The sequence below is a fragment of the Lepus europaeus genome, chromosome 5 (assembly GCF_033115175.1).
Source record: "Lepus europaeus isolate LE1 chromosome 5, mLepTim1.pri, whole genome shotgun sequence".
In the NCBI taxonomy this organism is placed as follows: domain Eukaryota; kingdom Metazoa; phylum Chordata; class Mammalia; order Lagomorpha; family Leporidae; genus Lepus; species Lepus europaeus.
Genome location: NC_084831.1, coordinates 144,376,705 through 144,400,530, shown reverse-complemented (window position 1 = coordinate 144,400,530; position 23,826 = coordinate 144,376,705). Strand labels below are relative to the sequence as shown.

Below are 23,826 nucleotides of genomic sequence, written 5' to 3'. Positions count from 1 at the left end.
ACTAACTCTGCCTGTGGGAAAAAAAAATAGAAATGTTTAGGATGCTGCAGAGGTCATGGCCATGCCTTCCTCACTAGGTCCCGTCCACCACAGCCAGGTGGCCAGGTCCCCACCGCACCTGCGCACTGCCCCCTGCACACGCCAGTGTGGCTCCTCCCCTTCAGAGATCAGCCTGGCCACCCCACCCCTGCCCACATCACTGGCCTTGAACCGGACAGCTGGAACTGGCCTGCTCAGCACCTGAGAGCTGATTCCCAAAGCAGGGTGGCCGGGCAGGCACCTGCAGCCCAGACACATGCGGCTCCCTCTCAGGCTCCTTGGCCCCTGGACCGGGAGTCTGGAGTGCCGCAGAGGCCTGGGTCCCAGCTGTGGGCACTGGGCACTGGCAAAGCTCCCCTACCTGGGGCCGATGGCCACAACCACCCAGCCCAAATGCTCCCCTGACCTGTCCTCAGGCCACGGCTCAGCCAAGGGTCTGGGGACCCCCAGCAGCCTCATCCCAGCCAGGCAGGACAGAAACCCTGCAAGCCTGCTCCTCCCCACACTGGAGCCTGCCCATGCCTCCCCCCATGCAGAGGACCGCCCCAGAAAAAAACCACCCCTGCTGCTGAGATCCAACTCCCCGGAAGCAGCAGGTGGGTGGGGGCCACTCCCCCTCTGCATTATTGATCAGGGATTGGGCAGAGCCAGGAACAAGAGGGAGCTCTGCACCAGAGGCCCCCGCCCCGCCCGCCCGCTGGCTGCCAGCCCCCAGGGAGCCTCTGAGTTGTCTGCCTGCAGCCCCAGCTGTCCACAGCCAGAACCAGAGGTGGAAACTTCATCAACTGATGGCCAAGTCCCCGGTTCCTGGTCCCCGGCCCCCGGGTCTCCCCGGGTCTCCTGGACACAGCCCCAGGTAAATTCCCCCAGGGCCTGAGAAATTCTCCTGGCTGAGTGCTGAGCCTTGGGGGTGTCCTTGGCTCTGGCAGCCATGAGGTCTCCCACGCAGGTATGGGACACGGTGGCCCTAGGCAGTGTAGGCAGAGGCAAGCCTGAGAGGGACCCTTGTTGGGGTACAGGGTGCACTATGGGGCGCTCCCCCTTCTCAGGTTCCCTGAGACCTCAGTCTGCTCCCCACCCTGCCCTGATGCACCTGCTAAGGAGGGGGAGTGCAGGAGGTAGCCCGCAGGGAGCAGGGCCACAGCCGAGGGGAGCTCCAGCCTGGGGCTCGGGGCCTGGCTCTGACCACAGCTCGGGGGCTGGGGGCTGCAGTCCCTCCAGCCCTCAGTGCCCTGGCCTAGGTTGGACAATTCCCCACCAAGTCACCTCTCCAGTGGCGGCAGCTCACGGCAGCAGGAGGGGCCCAGGTGGGGATCTGGGGCCTGGGAGCAGGCCAGATGTCCAGGTGGGCTGGGTGGGCGAGGACAGCCTTGGACCACTCCCCAAGGGAGATACGCACTGCTTCTCTGCAGCTCCGGGACTCTCAGGGCACCCAGCCTCTGGGCAGGACCCCAGGAGAGGGGCTGCCCTCTCCACGTTGGCTCTGGGGAGCAGAGGAGCGCGGGACATGCCCCGGGGGACTCCCTGCTCTGGACACGCTGCCCGCACAGCTGCCCAGCCTGCGCACAGCACAGCCAGAATGCTCCGGGCCTCGGGCCACCAGCTGTGTGGTGACTGAGCTCCTGCCACACCCCTGCTGTGTAGGTGCAGAGCTCTTCCCAGGGAGGGGGTGAGGAGGGGCCCAGGGCGGGGACCCTGCCCGCCACCCGCAGAGGGACCACAGCTCCTGCTCAGCCCTCAGGAGGCAGCCTGGCCCTCACACAGCACTTTTGCTGTGGGCTCGGCTGAGCACAGGGTGTCCCTACGGGGGGCAGGTGGCAGCTGCAGCCCCTCCCTCTCACTGAGGCCCCCCCAGGTGCCCCACCCCCACCTGTTCTGCTCCCTCTGCCCCTGCAGCATGGGGCGTGGGCAGAAGCATCTTCAGTGGAGCCTAATACTCCCCATGGAGGGTGGCTCCTCCCCCAAGGCTTTGCACCAGGTGTGAGCGGCCATGCTGCCTGGCCCCTTGGCTTGGCCAGCCCAGTGCTGAGACTCAGGTCCCATCTGGGGGATGTCCCTCTGCCCCTAAGGGAGCAAAGCAGCCCAAGTCTGCTCTCAAAGCAACTGCTCAGGGCCTGGACCCTGGCTCCTGGGTCTCCCTGCCCAGCTCCAGCCACAGGTCTCCATCTGTAGCAGAATCAGAGACCAGAGCCCAAGTGAGAGATGGCACAGAGCAGGTGTGTGGGACTCACTTGCCCCAGGTGTGCTGCTCTCAGGCGGGGGCTGTGATTGTGGCCCAGAACCCCCCTCCATCCTCAGTCACTGGGTACCCGTGTACCCGAGGGCACCATGTGCCAGGGCAGAGCCACAGGGGACCAGCCCGACAGGGCTGACGTGACAGCAGCTGCCACACAGGCCCCTGCCCCAGCCCCGGGATGGTCCCACTCCATTAGGGCACCCATAATGCAGATGATCAAACTAGTGGGAAATCCCCAGAGGCTGTCACCACTGAGCGAGTGTCAGAGTCAGACAGAGAGCCGCCTCTGCTGACCACATACTACGCACCTTGCCAGCTGTGTGCCCTGCTGGCCATGCCCCTGCCAGCCACGTCACCCTGTACCCTCAGACCACAGCCCGTTGGCACCTCTGCCCCACTGCCAGGGGCACAGAGCCCTCCCCCGAGGGGGCAGCTAAGGAGGACATCACAGGGCAGCACCCTCTCCCAGTGCCTGCACCCCCTCCCCCAGTGATCTCACCACTGAGCTCCATGAGCCCCAGAGGAGCCAGCATCAGGATATTCCCTGGGCACATGGACATCGCCTTCTCAGGGATGGGTGGATCCCCCCACACCAGTGCCCCCCCCCAGGGACACACAGATTCCCTGCCCCAGTGCCCCCCAGGGACACACAGCTCCCCTCACCACCTGTGCCCCCCCCAGCAACATACAGAATCCCTCCACCACCCCCAGTGTCCCCCAGGGTCACACAGGTAGCCCCACTCCCCATGTCCCCTCAGGGACATACAGATCTCCCCACCCACCAGCGACATACAGAATCCCCTCACCATCCCCAGTGCCACCCAGGGACACACAGCTCCCCCCACTGCCCATACCCCCCAGGGACACACAGCTCCCCCCCATTCCCCACCCCAGGCCTCAGGGCAGCTGTCTGCAGGGCTCAGCTCCTCACACCCCAGCCACCTGCAGCCACCAAACACCACCCTTCCTGTGCCTGGACAGTGGTCAGCTCTGCTCACTGAGCTCCCTGAGCACCTCGAGGTGGGTCAGGCAGGGCTCCTGCCCCTGGGTTCTGCACAGTGCGCTGGAGGCGGGAGGACGCCAGGGCAGCTGATTGCATGGGAAGGTGGTGAAGGAGCAACCTGTGGGGTGGGGGCCAGCGGGAAGAGGGGCCCCGAGCAGCCAGGGCAGGGCTCCGAGAGTTAGATGCAGAGCCCCGTGCATGGGGCCCAGGGGCTCCCTGAAGCCCCTCCCTCACCTTTGAGTCTGGGAGGCTCCAGGCAGGCTACCCCTGGAGGGGTAGCGCCATCCTGGCATCCAGCAGCCCCCACAGCCCCTGAGCCCCACCATGAACTCAGGGTTCTCTGCCTGGAGGCTGTGGATGTGTGGCCAGGGCAGCAGCCTGGGCTTGTCTGTGGACAGGGGGTGCTGTGGAGCAGCCAGGCAGGTGTTGAGGGTCTCCCAGGAGACTGGGGTCCACACAGGTGCCTGTGAAGGGTGGGGCATCTCAGCATGAGTCCAGCCAGGCCAGGGGGAGGTGCAGGGGCAGCTGGGCAGGACACCTCCCCTCAGTCCCAGGCTCTCAGGGCACAGCCAGCTCAGCCTCCAAGCTACAGGCGAGTGTGTGTGTGTGTGTGTGCACACGTGCATGTGTGTATGTCCATGTGTGCCTTGTGCTTGTGTGTGCTTGCCAGTTGCAGCTCGCACAGAAAGCGCCGTGAGTGGTTTTCAGGACAGAAGGTGGGGTGGGGGCAGGGAGGGGCAGGGCTGGGCCACAGCCCCCTTTCAGAACTGAGTCTGCCCTGGCCAGCCCCACCCAGCAGTGGGCAGTGGGCTGTGAGAGCCTGTGTAGTTCCTGCCTGTGTGGGCAGTGGCAGGGGTGCCCTGGTGACCTGGCCCGGGGTCCTGACCCCTCAGGTCACCAACTGCTCCCCAGGGGCACTCAGGGCTCAAGTGTTCTCAGGGCACCAGAGCGGAGGAGGGAGCTGAGGTCCTAGAGGCAGCTGTGGGCTGGGGGGGGGGCATTGGGAGAACCCAGGGCTGGCCATGGAGTGGGCACTGCAAACAGCCCCCAGGCTGGGCCCCACTATCCCCCAGCAGGGCCTGCATTGACCCTGGGGTCCCAGTGGGAGGGGCGGGAGGCAGCCCTAAGCACTGCCTGGTGAACTAACCACACTACTCCACCCCAGGTACCGCGAGGACCAGACACAAGCCCACCGGGGGCTGCGGCTGTGATGGCCCAGGAGCTCGGGGCCAGACTCTTCCAGGAGGGGGACCGGCACCTGGCCCTGGGGGAGCCCCCACTGGCCATGGCTTTCTCAATGGGGCCTTCAGCTTCTACACCCCCTCGGCTGTGTGCAGTGGGAGGAGTGCCTTGGCAGGGGCCTGGGTGGGTGGGGGGCGCCCGTGCTGGACACCCTGGAGGCCTGGTGCCAAGGGGACAGCTGGATCCCCATGGTGCACTGAGACGGCATGGTCGTGGTCTCCCTGACGGCCACCCTGGCCTCCGCCTTCCTCGGCACCCTCTGCTGAAGACCACCCAGCCGCGATGCTGCACGGGCTGGCCGGGCTGCTGGCCCGCAGGCACCATGAGGAGGTGGCTCAGCGCTGTAGTGAGCTGTTGGATTCCTGCTCCCAGCCCATGCTGGAGCTGGAGCCACACCCTGGCCTGGGTGCTATCGAGGGAGCAGGACGTCGACAGTGTGGCCACTACCTGCGGGCCTCTGCCGCCAGTGCCTGCTGCACCATGGCCTTCGTCCATGCCCACCAGTGGCCCTACCTCCCCATGCTGCTCCACGCCCTGCAGAACCACATCTCTGAGCTGCCAGGGGCTGGGGACAGGGACTGCTGGTGGCTCCTGGCAGCCCTGGAGCCCGAGGACACCCCGAGCACCACCTGTCACCCGAGATGCTGCTGCAAGGCAGCAGGTATGCGGACCGCCTGGAGATGTACAGCCAAGCCCTTCAGTCAGCCACCGCGGGCAGCTGGCAAGGTAGGAGAGTTGGTCAGCCCCTCAGGCAGGGCTGGGGATGCCACCATGATGCGGCAGACCCACCTCTGCCCTCACAGAGCACCCAGGAAAAAAATTACCAAAACCGCATCTTTGAGAACCTGCAGGGCTGCAGCTCCAGTTGGGGCGGGTTCTCCGAGCGGCTGTCCTGTGAGTCCCCCCAGCTGCAGGAGCAGAACCTGTGGGGGCAGCCGAGGGGGCAGCAGGAGGGATGGGGCGGCCTCAGGGTGGGGGATCAAGGACCCGGATCCTACATGCCGAGCGGGGAGCAGCCATCAGGGGTCTTAGCCTGTGGAGCAGCTAAGCCTCTCTCCATGGCCTCTGGCTGCTGTCCAGAGAATGTTCCAGAAGAGTGGGAATGCAGAGACCCTGGGCCCCGTGAGAGAGAGTAGGGGTCAGAGCAGGAGGGAGTGAACAGCGAGGGTCTGAGGCTTCCCTGGGTCGGCAGCACTGTTGGATTCAGCCCTGGAAGGAGGGGCGTGAGTCAGCCCTGGATGCTGCACTGGGTGGGGTGATGTCAGGGTTCCTGGCCCCCCCCAGGCTGAGATGCTGCTGCCCCTGGGCCTTGGTGGCTCCCCTTCTGGGGGCAGGCACCGTGTGCAGGGGACACAGCCTGCCCTATGGTTCCATGCGCCCCTGAAGCCACGTCCATGCTGGCTCCCAGGTGTGCATGGGACAGCGGCTACACCTGCCTCCAACAGTTGCTATGCAGAGTCAGCGAAAATGCATCCCAGAGCCTTAAAGCCATGTCACCACGAAGTGCCAGAAGACACTGTGAGCCAATTGAGGAACATGCGCTTAGGTGGCTGCCGTGGAGCCTGGTGCCAAGGGCAGCTTGGTCCACAAGCCGGGCAGCAGAGACAGAGAAAGGTGGAGGGAGATGCAGGGCCAGAGGCCTGGAGGGGTCAGCAGCCAGCTACCTCTCACTGAGGGCTTAGCCCAGCTTAGGGGTCCTGGGGGCGTCCTCACTGCCCCAGCCACCGCAGGTGTACAGGGCCACCAAGGGCACACGGAGCAATCATGGTGGGCTGGGGTGTGTCCCCTGCAGTGTCCATAATCAAACCCCCGTGGTGCTCCCCAAAGGAGGAGCCAGGGAGAGAGACAGGGGAAGGAGGAGGCGGAGGAACTGGGGGGAGCAGCTGGGGGAAGGAGCAGCTCAGGGAGGAGTACCTGGGGGAGAGGAGTACCTGGGGGAGGAGTACCTGGGGGGAGGAGTACCTGGGGGAGGAGAAGCTGGGGGGGAGCAGGGACCTGCAGGGGTGGGCAGCAGACAACGGGGAGCCAAGTGTGCCGGGACTGTGCCGGGACTCTGCCAGGCTGGGCCATGTCCACCTTGGCTCTGAGGTGGGCAGGGCACCGTGGTCGGCAGGACCTGGGTCACTCGGGGGTGAGCAGCCACCCGCAGGAGCCGGCTCACCCTGAGAGGGCAGCAAGCACGGCTGCCTATGGCACTTGTGTTCCAGGCTCCAGGTCACTGTCAGAAGTGCTGGGAACACTGAGCAAACCCAACCAGACCAGACCAGACCAGACTGGAACCCGTGTGAGGGTCAGAAGCCCCCTGGAGCACAGTTCTGCAGTCCGGGAGGTCACAGCAGGCACCAGGGGTGGCACCAGGGGCAGCACCATGGGCCTGGCAGCCGTGGCCCCAAGGGGGGCTCTGAAACTTCGATCTCACAAAGGGACAAAAGCTGTCTGGACACACCCCAATGTCATGGACCCCACCGGACAGGGCAGGGCCTGGGGACCTCCACGTACCACTGCCCTGAGTGGGGTGGGCACTGGCATGCATTGTGGAGGCCACAGCAAAGGCTGTTCCCCTGCCCCTGGTGGCGCGCAGCCACACTGGGCACAGGACAAATGGCAGCAGGTCACAGGCCAAGGGCAACTCTGATGCCAGTCTCGCGGTGAGCGTGCGGGAAACACAGCTCCAGCACCTGCCTGCCTTCCATTCAGGGATGTTCACCAGGAAGTGCAGAGAAGGGAGAGGTGGGCCCCGGGCAGAAGCTGCCTGGCCATGTGACCATGTTAGGCGCTCCACTAATCCAGCACAGCAGACATGACATCGTGTGGTTCTGAAGCCCCCTCCTAGGAGCCAGAGCAACTCCCTATTTGAAAGGCAGAATTCGAGAGAGAGAGAGAGAGAGAGAGAGAGAGCGCATCCATCCACTGGTTCATTCCCCTAGTGGCTGCAATGATGCTGGCTGGGCCAGGCTGGAGCCAGGAGCCAGGAGCTCCAACCGAGTCTCCCACAGGGTGCAGGGGCCCAAGCACTTGGGCCATCGTCCACTGCTTTACCCAGGCCATCAGCAGGGAGCTGGATCGGAAGTGGAGCAGCCGGGAATTGAACCAGTGCTCATATTGGACAGCAGCATTACTGGCGGTGGCTTCACCCCTGGCACCAGGACGCCGGTCCTGAAGGGGGCCACCTTAGACTGTGGCTCAGCCCAGCTACCCACAGGACCCAGGCTCAGCCCCAGTGGCCACAGGAGCATAGGGAACATCGGTGGTGCCTGTTGGAAGCCACTGGGCACCCCGGTGCCTGGGCGGAGGGGGCCAGGACTGAGCTGACCCCAACTGTAACCCTGGCCAAGCCTCAGGGTCTTTCACAAGCTTCAGTGGAAACTGAGCTAAAGTGATGTCAGGCTCAGGATGTCACCTTTCCCCAAGAATGCAACTCTCTGGGCCAGCACTGTGGCGCAGCAGGTTAAAGCCCTGGCCTGAGGCACCGGCATCCCATATGGGTGCCGGTTCTAATCCCCGCTGCTCCACTTCCCATCCAGCTCTCTGCTATGGCCTGGGAAAGCAGTAGAAGATGGCCCAAGTCCTTGGGCCCCGGCACCCGTGTGGGAGACCTGGAAGAAGCTCCTGGCTCCTGGCTTCGGATCACCTCAGCTCTTGCCATTGCAGCCATCTGGAGAGTGAACCAGCGATGAAAGATCTCTCTCTCTCTGTCTCTCCCTCTCTCTGTAACTTCTTCAAAAAAATAAAATAAATCTTTAAAAAAAAAAGAGAATGCAACTTGCTACATTGTTAACAGTGAAGAAGATTCGTGGCTGCAAGAGATTCAGAAAAGGGGTTTGCAATGCTTCACACAGGAACCCTAATCAGCCAGGAAAGAGAGGATTACAAAACTGCTCCGGCTGGCGTCCTGGACAATGGTAGTCGTGAAGCCAGCCAGGTCCACTCAAGAACGTGGTGCCGCCAGCTCCGGCTCATTCACCAGACAGCAGAGTAGGGTGAAGAGAGAGCAGGAGACACCAAGCAGGACCACAAGGGAGGCCGCGATGAATGCCCTCCCCCCCGCCCCCTGCTGGCACTGGGAGTGGCTGGGCAGGGACTGAGAAAGCACAGGGGAGCTGCAGACTGGCCAACAGGACTCCCGAAGCCACTGATGCCCGCCGACACAGCCCTCAAAGACACTGTGGTTTTCAAGTGTCCACCTGCCCTAGGCCCACAGGGTCACACAACTTTACGAAGTGAAGCAAAGGCTTTTACTAAGGGGTGATGGAGAGGGGCAGGCACTGTGGCACAGCGGGTGAAGCCATCAACCTGCATCTCACATGAGCACCGATTCTAGGCCTGGCTGCTTCACTTCCTTTTTTAATGGTTTTTTTTTTTTTTTTTTTTTTTTTTTTTTTTTTTTTTTGACAGGCAGAGTGGATAGTGAGGGAGAGAGACTGAGAGAAAGGCCTTCCTTTTTGCCGTTGGTTCACCCTCCAATGGCTGCTGTGGCCGGCGCATCTCGCTGATCCGAAGCCAGGAGCCAGGTGCTTCTCCTGGTCTCCCATGCGGGTGCAGGGCCCAAGCACTTGGGCCATCCTCCACTGCCTTCCCGGGCCACAGCAGAGAGCTGGCCTGGAAGAGGGGCCCCAGCTGGGACCAGAACCCAGTGTGCCGGTGCCGCAAGGCAGAGGATTAGCCTGTTAAGCCACGGCGCCAGCCTGCTTCACTTCTGATCCAGCTCTCTGCTATGGCCTGGGAAAGCAATGGAGGATGGCCCAAGTCCTTGAGCCCCTGCACCCATGTGGGAGACCCGGAGGAAGCTCCTGGCTCCTGGCTTCAGCCTGGCCCAGCCCCAGCTCTTGCAGCCATCTGAGGAGTGAACCAGTGGATGGAAGACCTCTCCCTCTCGCTTTAGCTCTTTTCCTCTCTCTAATTCTGCCTTTTAAATAAATAAAATAAAATTTTTTTTAGAAAAAAAAAAAGATACTTAAGACTGCCCAAAGGGTGAACGCTCAACGCCCTCCTTAGACAAATCTGTGTTAGAATACAGGGCGAGGGGCAATGAAGAAGGAAGTGCGGGGAGCCCTCTGGCAGTCACTAACAGACGTGGGGCTATGACCTCGGGCTTGGACAGAAAAGCAAGAACGCAGGCCAGAGATGCAGAAACGGGCCCATAGTACACACACTGATGTCAGCCTGCCGACCCCCAGCCGTGCTCCCCGCTGCCGACATTCCCGGTGGATTCTAGAACAGCTCCATGGCACCGCATTTCACTTTTGCTGCATTTTATTCCAAAGGCAGAGAGGCAGAGACTGACAGGGAGAGATCTTCCACCCGCTGGTTCCCTCCCAACACACGATGCCCGGGCTGGGCCAGGCTGGAGCCAGGAGCCAGGAACTCCCTCGAGGTCTCCCATGTGGACGCCAGGAACCCAGCCATCACCTTCTGCCCATCAGGACCCCTGTGCAGGAAGCTGGGAGGGAAGCAGAGTGGGTAGGATTCAAGCCAGGCCCTCAGCGTGTCCCCAGCACCAGCTTCACCTCTGTGCCGAACACCTGCCCTACCTCGCAGTTCCTGAAAGAAAATTCCAGAACCCCATCGAGACCTCTGGGTCCAGAAGAGCTTTACAAAGGTGCAAAGAACAATGGCAAGCTGGATATTTTATGAATTAAGAGTCTTAAACTTCTTTTTTCTATAAGTGTAAAAACAAAGGGGCAATCGATCTAAAAACACAGAACAATATTCGCCAAATACACACCAGGCAAAGAGGAGCCCGGCGGGCATCTGCAGTACCCTGCGCCCCAGTAAGGAGACGTCCAGGGTGAGAGATGGTGAGAGCGCTTCCCAAGACAGTGCACAGATGGTGAGCAGCACCCGGGGAAAGCAGCCAGCTCCGAGCCACAAGGCGCACACACAGTAAAATAATGAGAATCCATTCTCTCTCTCCTCGCCAGATTGGAAAAGAAATAATTTTAATAAACAAGACCCACTGGTAATCAGGAAAATGAAAATTAAAACAACAATGGGGCAGCATTTACAGCCCCTCGGATTATTAGCGTTTTATTTTTTATTTTTATTTATTTATTTATTTTTTTAACAGGCAAAGTGGACAGTGAGAGAGAGTCAGAGAGAACGGTCTTCCTTTTGCCATTGGTTCACCCTCCAATGGTCACCCCAGCTGGTGCACTGATCCGAAGCCAGGAGCCAGGTGCTTCTCCTGGTCTCCCATGCGAGTGCAGGGCCCAAGGACTTGGGCCATCCTCCACTGCACTCCCGGGCTATATCAGAGAGCTGGCCTGGAAGAGGGTCAACCGGGACAGAATCCGGCGCCCCGACCGGGACTAGAACCTGGTGTGCAGGCAGAGGATTAGCCTGTTGAGCTGAGGCACCAGCCTTATCAGTGTTTTTAATCTAACAAGGGAAGGACTGACGTCTGTGAATGGGGGAACCACTCGGCCTGGCCACGCGTCCCACAGATGATGCATGGGAGCCTGGACAGACAGATGGCCGAGCCCTGGATGGCAGTGACTGCGAGCACTGGATGGTGAGCACAGGCACTGGACGGTGGGCACAGGTGCTGGATGGGAAACATGGGTGCTGGTTGGTGAGTATGGGTACTGGACAGTGGGCATGGGCACTGGACGGTGGGCACAGGCGCTGGACGGTGGCCGCATGTAGGCAGGAACAGTTTGCCCTTGGCAGCCAAGGCCATGGGAGGTGAAGCTGGTGTCCCAGCAGTGCTCTGTCCCAGGGACCCACTGATCTATAGGTATGGCATGATGGAAAACCGTCACTTCAGTGGGCATGGCACGATGGAAAGCTGTCACTTCAGTGGCTGGAGACATCACAGGACAGAGGTTAGGGCCATGAAGTCAGAAGGAAGACACTGAAGAGGAGGCTGCTGAGGGCTCGAGACCCAGAATCTGGGCGTCACGGCTGACCATGCAACGGCATGCATGACTGACCACGCAACGGCATGTACAGCTGACCACGCAAAAGCATGCATGGCTGACCATGCAACGGCACGCACAGCATGTATGGGGCAGCTCAGGGCCTGGAGATGCAGTGCTGGGAAGGGCAGCTCAGAGCAAGGAGGAAGGGGTGTGTGTGAGGCATGGGCCCAACTCAACTCCTCGCTGGAACCCAAGCAGCCACTCGGAGAAACACAGCTGAACACAGAGTCTACAAAGCAGGAACAGAAAACAAAAATCACCAGGCGTGCATGGAAACAGGCACTGAACACTGAGCCCCAGCCAGGAGGAAACGAGACAACGGGTGCTGAGGTCATCCAGACGCCGAAGCTCTGCACGCACATACCTCAGAGGAAGCGTTCCAGCACATTACAGCACATTACAGCACATTCCAATACATTCCAGTACATTCCAGTACATTCCAGCACATTCCAGTACATTCCAGTACATTCAGGACCTCAGTCACCATGACCGAGCTGATGCACTCTCAGCAGACATTGCACAGAGAGCCAGGGAAATTCTAGATCTGAAACACATCGGAGGCGGCAGAAGAGTTGGTGGACGTGAGGACAGAGTGGGAATCGAGGTGCAGCCCCTGGGCCACACCAGGTGTGTGACCTGTGACCTGTGACCCCGGGCCACACCAGGAAGCCCCAGGTGTGTGACTTGTGACCTGTGACCTCGGGTCACACCAGGATGCCCCAGGTGTGTGACCTATGACCTGCGACCCCAGGCCATACGAGGCTGCCCCAGGTGTGTGACCTGTGACCTGTGACCCCAGGCCACACCAGGCTGCCTCAGGTGTATGACCTGTGACCTGTGATCCCTGGGCCACAGCAGGAAGGCCCAGGTGGGGGACCAGACTCTCAAAAGGACAGGGGTAAGGAACTCCCCACACCCCAGATCCCCCGGGTCTCCTTGGACGCCGCTTCCTGGGATCCACGAACACTTGTACAGCTTGGGGCCAACCTTGCTCTGTGCAACAGTGAACAACAAGAGGGGCTCACGGCTGCCCGCACGAGGCCAGGGCCTCTTGGTGGTGGTGGTGGTCTCAGGGTTGATCTCACACTGGACTCTGGTCAACGTGACACGGGGACAGCGGCAGCCGGGTGCACGTGTGTGCGCGTACCGGGCCCCCTGCCTGCCATGGGGTCTGGGCATAGAGGATTGCTGCTGCTGCTTCTGCTGGGTTTGAAGGAAGCGCTGAGACCCTGCAGGACCTGGGAGGAACGCCGGGCACAGGGTTGGACAACAGGGCTGGGCCGGGAGCTCTCCTGGGCGCTGAGGGCCCCCCCACCCCGTGGAGTACAGCTGGGGGAGACAGAACCTTGGGCTCCTCCTGGCCCTGGGCCTGCTGTGCTGCCTTCCCCCTCACACAGCCCCGTGCACACACGTGGCGGGGATGTTCGCGGCCCACCAGGCCTGGCCTGACCCACTGGGTCCTCACAGGTCCATGTGTGCTGACCACTGGCACTTCTGGGCCTCAGTGGAAGAGGCCACAGGCAAGAGGACCCAGGAAAGGGCCCAGGGCTCAGCAGCGGCACCGCTGCCTCCTCCTCCCCCCTGGCCTGACAGGGACATCCAGTCCAGAGAGGCACAGACACATGGGGTCTCCAGGTAGCCCCCAGCAGGCAGGAAACCCAAGGCCCCTCCCGGCGCAGTCAGAGCCAGGGCTGGTCCCCCAGCAGAGACCCCAGTGCTCCAATTCCCTCAGTGACCGCCAGGGGGCGAGAAAGCTCCAGCTCCAGCTCCCCTTGGGCTCTGGGGGGAGGCGGACACAGTGGTGCTGGGGGCAGCGCCACCCACCCCAAGCTGGTCATGGGGTCTGCTTCCCACCCTGCTCTGTCCCTGAGGGGCTTCAAGACCCCCGTGTCCTCGCGGCCTGAAGTCCTGGACTGCTGGGCACTAGAGTGAAAGTACCGCAAGGGGTCCAAAGCCCCCAGGCAGGGCGGGAGGCCTCGGGCGCCACCTCCCAGGGGGTCCCCAAAGCCGGTCTATCCCCTAGGTGAGCGCCTGGCCACCCTGCTGGTCACGCGCACCGCCACCGCCTTCTTCCTGGACGGCCGCGCGGAGGACATGCTGCGGGATCTGCACGACGCCTTCCACGAGAGCCCCTCCGCCGCTCCGGCAGTTCCAGGCCGTGCTGTCCTTCCTGCACCAGGAGCGCGTCCGGGCCCAGGCCCAGGAGGCCGCAGACCTGGGCTTCTCCGCTTCCAGGAGGCCATGCGGAGCCGCCCCGAGCTCCGCGAAGACGCGGATCGCGAGCTGCAGGCACCGGTGACCTGCGCGCTCCGAATCCTGCTCCACGTGGCACTGGCCGAGTCCCAGCCTGCGCTGGGCACCCGCCTGGCCGAGTGCCTGCTGCTGGCCAGGGGCGTGGCGGGCGTCCGGGCTCTGTGCTAGCACCTGCTGCAGCCCGCTGGCCCTGGGGACGCCGCCTAGGACCACGCTGGGGAGCGCGCACCACTGCTGGCGCTGTGCTACTGCGTGGCTTTTGCCCGCTGCAAGGCAGGGACGCTCAGGGCGCCCGGGAGGACTTCCAGGTGGTGGTGGAGAGGGGGCGCCGCACCTTGGCGGCTGCGTGTGCGCTGTGCGGCCGCGGGCTGCCGCAGGTGCTGGCCAGCAGCGCCTTCCTGGGCACTTTGGACTATGTCACCGCGTGCGGGCTTCGGCCAGAGGAAGCGCTGTTGGCCACCAAGGCCTTCGTGCTCTGGAACCAGCGCGGGCTGCTGCTGATCCTGCTGTGGGAGGAGGGCCGGCGGATGCTGCAGCGCCTGCTCCCGCCCCGCGCCAAGCTGTAGAAGCCAGGCTGCAGGACCCGACAGCAGCGCGGCCCAGAGTGGTGAGTACCTCAGCGCGGGCCGGGGCTGCTGTTCCTGTCTGGTCCTGCAGGGCGGCGGCGATGTTTCTTCCTGTTCTGGGCGAGCTCCCGGACCACAGGGGACACCTTGGGCTCTGGGTTGGACACAACCCTCCGCCAGACACCGAGAGACAACAGCACCCATCACCCCCGGTTCCATTTCCTTCTGGTCTTTTCTCTGTGCCCCTGCCATACCGGTCACAGCGCTGAGCTTGGCTGCGCCAGGTGTGTATCAGGCGTGCACCTGCTCCCACCCGATGGCCCCAGATGTTTTGCTCTTAGTTCCAAGGCCTCTAGGTGGCATCTCCCCTCCCCTCACCATGGAGACGGCCCTGGGGGTGCTGGGTTGGGGAGCAGGTCCCCTGCATGGTCCCTGACTTCGGAAGCCCCTCCCCCCATTTGATAGACTTCAGGACCCAACGGGTGAACCTCCAGCTGCTGCCATTTGTTTTCCTCAATTGGGGGAAGGGTGGGGGAGGTGCTTTAGCAGGCAGGGGGCAGCGGTGACATCAGCACACACACTGGTCCTGCAGTCCCCTGCTGGATCCTCTGGGGAGGAGAAACCCTCAGGACCAGGGACTCCCTCTGTTCTCTCTGGGAAGTGTCACCGTCATCCAGTCTGCCCCTGACCCGCGCCCCTGAGCCCACAGGGCCTAATGGCTTGCGCCTGCTTCTGCAGAACGGAGAACTGAGGCAGAGTCTGCTCAGGGTCAGCCCTGCTGCTGACCCTCTGCCCGCCCCCAGGCCTGCTGTCTGAAGAATGCCCACCCACGGGGTAGCAGGAGGCTGGAGCCAGAGGCTGGGGCCCAGGGTTGGCCACCAGGAAGGGCAGCCAGGGTCCTGGGGTCGGCGTGGCCCATGAGGGTTCCTCTGGGAGCCCAGCATCTTCGTGGCCCGACCTGAAGGGCTGCCCAGGCCAGGTGCACGGGGACGCCTGCGCCCCCCCACCTGCGTGGGTGAGAGGCATGTGGCAGGCCCAGCCTGAGCCACTTTCCTGCAGGGATGTGCGCAGTGTGTACCAGCTGGCCTCGCTGCTAATGGAGCTGGACATGGAGGACGAGGCAGTGCACCTGCTGGCCGCTGATGCCCTGTACTGCTTGGGCCACCTGGATGATGCTCACGGGGCCCTGCGGGCAGACCTGGCACAGGGACCACCTACAGCCATGGTACTGGTGCGGCTGGCACCGCTGCAGCTGCGCAGGGGCTTCACTTTCGAGGCCACCAGGTGAGGAGCCTGGGCAGGGGCTCCGACTTCCAACCCTGTCTTCTGAGCTCCGCCTCACAGGCTGTCCAGGACACAGCCTGGGCAGGTGTCCCCCGGCGGTCAAGGAAGGCTCCCGGCCCTCAGGGCCCTGCCTGCCTGGCCCTGCGACCCCTCTGCTCCCTGGTGAGACCCACCCACACCTGGGTGCACGCTCCAGGGGCCTCGCTCTTGGAACGGGTGCAGCAGGTTTATGTGCAGAGGGGGGGACTTCAGGCTGGGGAGGACCGGCCAAGGGTCCTGTCCGCCCTTCTGTCACCCCTGCCCTCCCCAGCATCACCCTAGCCCTGGGGGCAACTGTGTCCTGGAACAGGAGCTGCTGGCCAAGGCACTGGAGAATGCATGAGCGGCCAGCAGGTGGTGGTAGGGGGTCTCCTTGGGGACTGCCTCGGGAGGTGGGGTTCTGTCCTCCCCAAGCCTTCCTGCTCTGCTCCTGGCTCTGAACTTGAGGATCTGGAAGCCCCTCCCTACACTCTGGCTGGCAAGGTGTTCACCTGTGTGTGGGAGCCTGGTGACCCTGAGACCCCCACCCCAGCCTCGTGGGGGCATAGCGGAGCCACCCCCTGCACTTTCTGGGCTCCAATCCAGGGGCGAGTTGGGAGCACCCCCAGAGTCTCGGGAGCATGGGGAGGACCAAGCAGCTGTGCCTGAGGGGCGCCAGTGACCGGCTCCCCCTGCAGCTGGTGAAGAGGCTCGTCCAGGCCAGGGACACCGCCTTCCTCCAGCCCACCTTGGACGTCTTCTGCCCCGAGGACCTGCAGCTGCTCCAGGGCCACTGCCACACTCGGGCCCTGGCCATCCTGCGGGCATGGCCAGGTGCAGCCAACAGTAGGGCCCACACCAGGGATGCCATCACCTATCTCTCTCTGGCCATCTTCACTGCAAGTAGGGGCCAGGCCCCTGCCCAAGAGGCCCGTCCCATGGCAGGTGCATGAGGGGGTGGGGGAGGGGGGTCTTTGCCGAGCTGCAGGTCAGGGATGTGAGGTCCGAGGTCAGGGCTGGTCTCAGGTGTGTGCGCCCCGGGAGCATCTTGGGTGGGGGCACCTTGCACACAGGCCCTGGCCATGCAGGTGAAATTGCAATGCCTGAGATGCATCTGCAGCAGCCGGGCACCAGCCAGGCATCCATCCCAGCCCCCTCAGCCCCGCGGGCAGTCATGCTCCTTCCCCAACTCAATCCCCTCCCCCAACCAAGTCCACCTAGGGACAGTGACCGAGCGGTGGGCACCTGTCCTCCCCTCCTGGCTGAGCTCTGGGCACAGGGCACAGCCCTGGGAGGTGGGACCTGTCCCAGGGCATGGGGGGTGGGAAGTGTGGGCCAGGGGCCTGCCTGCCAGCAGTCCATGGTGGGCCTTGCTGGCTCCCCCTGGCCTGACAGAGACCCCTGCAGGGGTGGGAGGGGGGACTGAGCGAGCCCTTCCTGGTGGCATTGGTGGGTAAGGGACACGGCTGGTCGCCCCCCACCCCGAGCCGAGCGCTTTGCTGGCCGTGTCCACTGCTGCACATGTGCCAGAGGGCTCCTCCCTGGCTGCCTCCCCCCACCCTCCCCCCTCCTATTGGCTGCCTTTCCCTTCTCCCCTGGAAGCAGCTACAGCGCCCCTCCTCTCAGAGCCCCCCAAGCTGGCCATTACTCCTCTGGGGGCTGTCCTGTGGCTGGCGCCCCAGCCAGCCTTGACTGTCCCTGTGTTTTGGTGCCCGGAGTCAGCACCCTCTGCCCTGTTGTGTCAGGTGCCAGGATGAGCCACAGCCACATCCTGACTGCCCCCTCCCACAGGGAGCCAGGCCAGTGAGTCCCTGCTTGCCCAAGCCAGCTGCTATGGGGTTCTAGGCCAGAAGAAAACCACCTTGTTCGACTTCAACTCCGTGCTGCAGGCCGAGCCAGGGAACATGCAGGCTCTGTGTGGGTGGGCACTCATGCACCTGGTCCTGGGCCAGCAGCAGATACTGGACCCCCGTCCCCACCTGGGGCTGAGCGAGCAGGGAGGGAGGAGACCCAGAGCCATGCTGAGGATGGGGAGGGGGCCCAGCCATGCCCAGCAGCGGGGTACCCACCAGAACCCCAACATCAGTCCCACCTGCACAACCAGGCTCCCAGGTCAGGGCCACTGCCCTTCTGTGCCTGCAGCCTCAACCTGTGCTGGGCACCTGTGCAAGCTCTCAGGGCACCGGGGTCCTCTCCAGGGAGCCACCCCCATCCAGTCCCACCACGGGGTATGGGCCAGGGGGCTCCTTTCAGCTGTCTGGTGGAGGCTGCCAGGGCAGTGTGTTGAGAGGGGCTCAGGGACGTGAACCCCAGGAGTAAGTGCTGGCATCGATCAGTCATGTCTGCTGGGGCACGGCCACGTCAGGACTTCCTGCTTTTGTGGTGAGTTTCTGTACCTCTGCAGAAACAGCTGCCATTCAACATAAGGGGCTGTGGTTCAGGCCGTCAGGTGAGAGACCCCCTCACACTGGCTAGGCCTGTGTGCTGGGAGGGCTGTTGGGTTCGTTGGTTTCTTTATGAGGTTTCTGTGTCTGCCGCTGTGCCACACATGACAGGCCCTGACCTGCAGGGATCCATGTCCTCACCCAGGCCCGCTCCCCTGGACACCCACCCCGGTGCACAAGTGGGAGGGGCCCGGTCCAATGAGGGGACTCAGCCGAGTCGCTTGTCCTCTCCACACTGGGGAACCTCTGTGAAAGGAGATGGGTGCTGGCTGGCCACGGAGTAGAGAGGAGACCTGGGGACATGGGGAAGACACGGCAGCCAGGGGCAGCACCCAAGGAATCACGGCTGTGGACCCTGAGCTTCGGGAGCCGGAACGGAACTCGGAGCCCAGAGGACATGGTCACAGTGACAGCCAGAAAGAAGGCCAGTGCTGAGAGAGGGAGGGGTGGACGCCGGGACTGACCTGCAGGAGGAGGGAATCCCACCCCAGCGGCCTGGGAGACTGGATGCAGTGAGCCCCCTCCTCGGAATGCAAGACCTGCCAGGAGGAAGCCATGGAGAGACGGAGACCCGAGAGGACCGGCGATGGACCAGGGCCCCGTCTGGAACATCAGAGACCCCCGAGCAGGAAAGGCTCTGTTCCTGGCGGATTTCCCCATGAAGCACCGTTTAGAGAGACTCGCAGAGGAGGGAGAGACCCTGACCCACGAGCCAGGCAGGCGCCCCCTTCAGAAAGCCAGTGGGAAACAGCACAAAGACCAAAGAAAGCAAAGCACATGTAGACTCCAAATAACACGCGTTTTCACAGACTGCTGAAACCCTCATGCAAGACCCCTTGTAAACGTGGGTGCACACTCAGCCAAACACCCACAGAGCAGATCCAGCCGGGCTGGAAGGGTCACCCCGAGAGCAGGAGGCAAGGTCGGCTCCACAAGGAGAACCATTCCTCATGTCAGCTCGGGCAGCGGAGACACAGGTCGTGGCCCAGGCATCCTCACCCCTGCCGGGCTGTGCAGGGCAGTACCCTGACTCCCGAACCCTCAGGGCACAGTTCCCAGTGGCCCAGGCAGGAGGATGAGCCCCAGGCCAGCAGGTGCCCTCGCTGGGAGGGGCGGGCACAGGTGATGGGAGGGTGTGCTCAGGGGTCCGTGTCCAGCCTTGTTCAGGAGCTCTGGGCAGCTCACTTCAGGACAGAGGCCAGCGAGAGATCGCCTCTGGTGCCCAGCAGAAACGGGGTAGGGGTTAGTGGAGTTCATTGTCGTGGCCAGGGTGGGGCAGGCAGGGCAGCCCCTCCAGACAGAGCCCCACCCCCGCCCACCTCCCTTCCAGGAAGCCCTGGCCGACATCCTCTCTGCCCTGAAGCTGGACCCAGCTGCTGTGGTCCCTGAGCTCCGCTCTCTGAGGCGCGACACCCAGGGCCTCCTCGCGCAGGGCCTGCATGCTATTGCTGGGCCCTGCTGAGCTGGCCCCTCCAGGAGGACGACCCCCAGGACCTTCTGGCCGCTGGGGAGGCACTGGTCCAGATGGACGGCGGGCAGCCCAGTGGGCGCCTGCTGCTGGCCGACGCCCTCATGGCGCTGGGTACGCCCGGCCTGCCCCAGCCCCTGACCTGATAGGCAGGGAAAGCGACCCTGGACAGCAGTGACTTCTGAGGCCCCAGCCATGACCGCGGACCCCACTCTGCCCCGCGGAGGCCGAGCTCCGCCCCGGGTAGCCTTGCCCCACATCGCCCTGGTGCTGTGCCAGCAGCTTCCTGAGAGCAGGGTCCCCACTTCCAGTTCTGCTGGGGGTGGTGGGGGGACAACCCCTTGCAGTGACCATGGGGGAGAGGCAGGGGCTGTGCAGCTGGTGAATCCGTGAATCTGCGTGCCTCTGCCCGCAGCCCCTCGCCCACGCCCAGGCCCACGTCCACCCACCTCCTCCACAGGCAGCTACCAGGCCGTCCGCGGCGGCCCGGGCCCAGTGGGGCCTGCCCCGACTGAAGAGGGGGAGACGTGCGGGCCGGGGTCGGGACCTGCAGGGCCTGGCCGAGCCGGACACCGCGGACCTGGACTTCCTGCTGCAGCTGCATGAGGCCTCCGAGCAGCAAAGCCTCGCCCAGGTGCGCCCGAGGGGTGTGTGTTGCGTGTGTGGTGGGCGCGAGCAGCATCACCGGCCGGGCCCGGGTCTCCGGCCGCCGGCCGCGAAGGCCACTGCCCTCTGGGCTGGCTCGCAGGGAGCGTAAGCCTCCCGGGGGGCAGAGGGGAGACCCCTCGGAGCCCGCCCTGCACCAAGCCCGCCTTGCGCAGGGCGGCGCCACAGCTTCTCCCAGGCCTGTGCGTGCCGGGGGCTCCCGTGGCCTCAACCGACAGCGCCGGATGGTGGGCTGGGTTCCTGAGCCCGGAACCGGGGGCACGCGCTGGGGTCTCAGCTCTGAGGTGGAGCCGGGTGGGGCCCCTGAGCTCGCGGGGGGGGGGGGGGGTTAGGCGGGGCCTCTGGGGGCTGGAGACAGAGCTGGGAGGGGCCTCTGAGCTCACGGGGGCGACTTGGTGGGTCCTCTCGGCTTGGGAGGCATGCTGGGGGGGCCTCTGGGCTTGGAGGCGGAGTCTCAGAATTCTGATAAGCACCTGGGCGGGGACCCCTTGGCTCTAGGAGGAACTGGGTGGGGCCTCTGAACTCGGAGGCGGGGCTGAGGGAGCATCTCTGAGAAGCTGCGGGCTTGCCTCTCCAGTCCAGGAGGATGCTGAGCGATGTGAGCAGAACCGGAAGTAGCCGTTCCCCACTTCCGGGGGCTGGCGGCCGGTCCCCCCACTGGGTCTGCGTGCTCCTCCCGCCGCCCACCCAGCCCAGCTGTGTGGGGCCTGAGCGCGCCCTCCAGGCCGGGCCGCAGTCTGGGGCGGGGTCTTTGTACAGCCTCTCCCGGGGGTTCCTGAGCCCAGGAGGGTGACAGAGGGGGCTTCAGCTCGGCCCGGGAAAGGAAGGCGCCGCAGCACGGCCGAAGCTGGGCACTCCCCGCCGGCCGTGCTGTGCTGAAGGGTGCGGTGGGGCCGGGACTGGCGGGAGCGCGGAGGCCTGGTCAGCAGCCTGCTTGTCCCTCGGTTGGTTCGCTGCCCTCCCGGCTTTGGGTCGCGGAGGCCAGTGGGCCGTGGTCCTGGGGGCGGGGACAGCCTGCAGAGGACCAGTGGGAGGGGCTGCAGAGCCAGCTGGGTCACAGGGAGCGCGGGGAGGGGGCCCCAGAGGTGGGCGGCGCTGGGTGTGGGCTGGGCTGACCCAGGCTCTCTCCCTCCCTCCCTCCTCTGGGAAGCCATTGCCCTCCTGGACACGGGGCGGCCGCGGCAGGTGCTGGGCTTCTGCTCCCTGGCCCTGCTGGCCGGTGGTGGGGGCGCCTGCCACTTGCGCCTGAGTGCCACCTGCCTGGCCCAGTTGCGGGAATGCAACCAAGCCCTCAGGTACCCGGACCAACTGCTCCAGGAGGGTGCAGGGGATGGGGACCTCCCATGGCGGGCGGAGGACCTCTGCTCCAGGGGCCGCCTGCTGCTGAGCCTGGGGCACGAGATGGGGTCCGCAGCAGCCTTCAGCCAGGCCCTCACGCTGGCACCTGCCCCTGCCCAGAGCAGCCTGTGAGGGCAACCGGGCCGGACCCCCACCGTCCGCCTGTTCCTGCACCACGGGCAATGCTGCCTGGAGCAGCATAGCCACGCGGAGGCCTGGACAGCAGCCCAGAGCGGCCTCCTGGTGGACCCCGGCCTCCGTGGCCTGAGGCGGCTGAAGGCCAGAGCCCAGAGAGGGGTGGACTCGGGCTGCCGACTGCACTGACCCAGCCAAGCCACCCGTCATCTTCAGCCTCGGGGAATCGCCCAGGTGGCACCCCAGAACGGGAGGTGCCCAGCGCCAGGGTGGGTCCCAGTGGGATGACCAGCCTCCATCTTTTTGACCCTGGGAGTAAAGGGACAGCTTCCTGGGAGGGTCGTCCCAAGGCTGGGGACCCTGGCACACACCTAGAGCTGGGAGGCTGAAGCAGCAGCCCAGGTCTCCTGGCTGCACAGGACGAGGCCACGCCCTCACGCTGTGCCTGGAAGCCCCTCCTTGGGCCCGAAGCTGCCTCCCACCTTGGCCCTGGCCTGAGTCTCAGGGCTGCTGCTGACTGCTTTCCTGGAAGTCACTCTCGGGGCTGCTCCCCGTCTCGGGCCGTGGGTGACCCAGTGAGCCTGCAAATCCTGAGCGAACCCTGCTTGGTACTTCCCTGGAGCCAGAGACAGCGGGGGACTAACCGTCCAGGCAGGCTCTTGCTTCCTGCCTAGGAGCACGGAGACCCCTCCCAGGAGGGCCAGGGAACCCAGCCGTGCCCTGTCTCTGCCCATGCTGCAGCATGCATGAGAGGTGCTGGCAGGCCGGACCCCAAACCCTGTCCCGGGCCGCCTGCCCCAGTCTCTGCCTGCTCCTCCTTTGGGCATGAGGCACAGCGCCCCCACCCCTCACCTCCTGGTAGGCACCTGTCCCACCCCAAGCAGAAGAAGTGGCCCTGGGGGTCAGCAGCCTCACCCTCGTCCCCTTTGGGCCCTCCTGGCACCTGCTGGGCTCTGCCCACAAGGACAGGGGCTACAGGGTCAGTGCCTCCCACCGTGAGGATGAGGGGACTGGGAGTCCATGGTGGGTGGGGGTTCTACCGCCTCTCTCCTCTCTGCCTCCCCACTCAGAAGCTCCCAGGAGGCCTTGGTGAAGTTTCCTAGGGCACCGTTTTCACCAAGTTTTTCCTCCAGTGTCCACTGTCATCCTTCTATGTCCACCGTGTGCTCATGGGCTCCACAAAGATGGCCTAACTGTGCTAGGAGCCAGGGATGGGGCCGGGTTCCAGTCAGTGCCCAGGCAGTGAGGTGAGGGCAGGTGCCGAGGGGCCGGGCAGTGGTGCCTCTGCCCTTGTCCTCCCCACCTTGGTGCCCTGCCCTGTCCATCCCTGGGAGGCCATCAGAGCTTAGCTGCTGGGGTGCAGACACCCAACCTCCCCGGCCCCTCCCACCACAGGGGGCAACAGTACCCTTGGCTCATCTCCCAGGGGAGGCACCGGGATACCACCAAGTGTCAGGTTGAAGCCCTCACCCCCCAGGGGGTGGGACTGGGAGGTGATAAGTGATGGGACTCACAGGGCAGAGGATATGGCTGCGCCCTCCTCAGAGCCTGCTGGACATTTGGCCTTGAACCCCAGCCTCCAGACTGAAAGAAAAAATCTGTTTATTAAAAAGAAACAGATGATATTTTGATGGTATCTTATTTAGTAGCAAACTATAGAAATGATCCCTGAAAGTATAGTCTTGATGGTATCTTATTTAGATTAATTTATGAAGTTAAAAATTTTTGGTTTGTTTTATTTTGTTTAAAGAATACAATTTCAGGCTGGTGCCGTGGCTCACTAGGCTAATCCTCCGCCTGTGGTGCCAGCACACCGGGGTCTAGTCCCAGCCAGGGCACTGGATTCTGTCCTGGTTGCTCCTCTTCCAGTTCAGCTCTCTGCTGTGGCCTGGGAGGGAAGTGGAGGATGGCCCAAGTCCTTCGGCCCTGCACCCACATGGGAGACCAGGAGAAGCACCTGGCTCCTGGCTTCGGATCAGCATGGTGTGCCAGCTGCAGCGGCCACTGGGGGGTGAAAAAACAGAAAAGGAAGACCTTTCTCTGTGTCTCTCTCTTACTGTCCACTCTGCCTGTCAAAAAAAGGAGAATGCAACTTCATGCATTTAATAGATTTAGATTTGAGAACATAGTGATTCTTCCCCCCACCTCCCTCCCACACTTGTTCATGCCTTTCTTCCTCCTCCCTTTCCTTTCCCCTCCTTATTTTTTACAGAG

The 23,826-nt window shown here is 63.6% G+C and overlaps 2 pseudogenes; one reads left to right on the top strand and one right to left on the bottom strand.

Moving 5' to 3' along the window:
- Window positions 1-409: 409 nt before the first annotated feature.
- LOC133759287 (uncharacterized) lies at window positions 410-21,801 on the top strand (annotated as a pseudogene).
- Window positions 21,802-23,209: 1,408 nt separating this feature from the next.
- LOC133761234 (small nucleolar RNA U3) lies at window positions 23,210-23,296 on the bottom strand (annotated as a pseudogene).
- Between the last annotated feature and the right edge of the window lie 530 nt (window positions 23,297-23,826).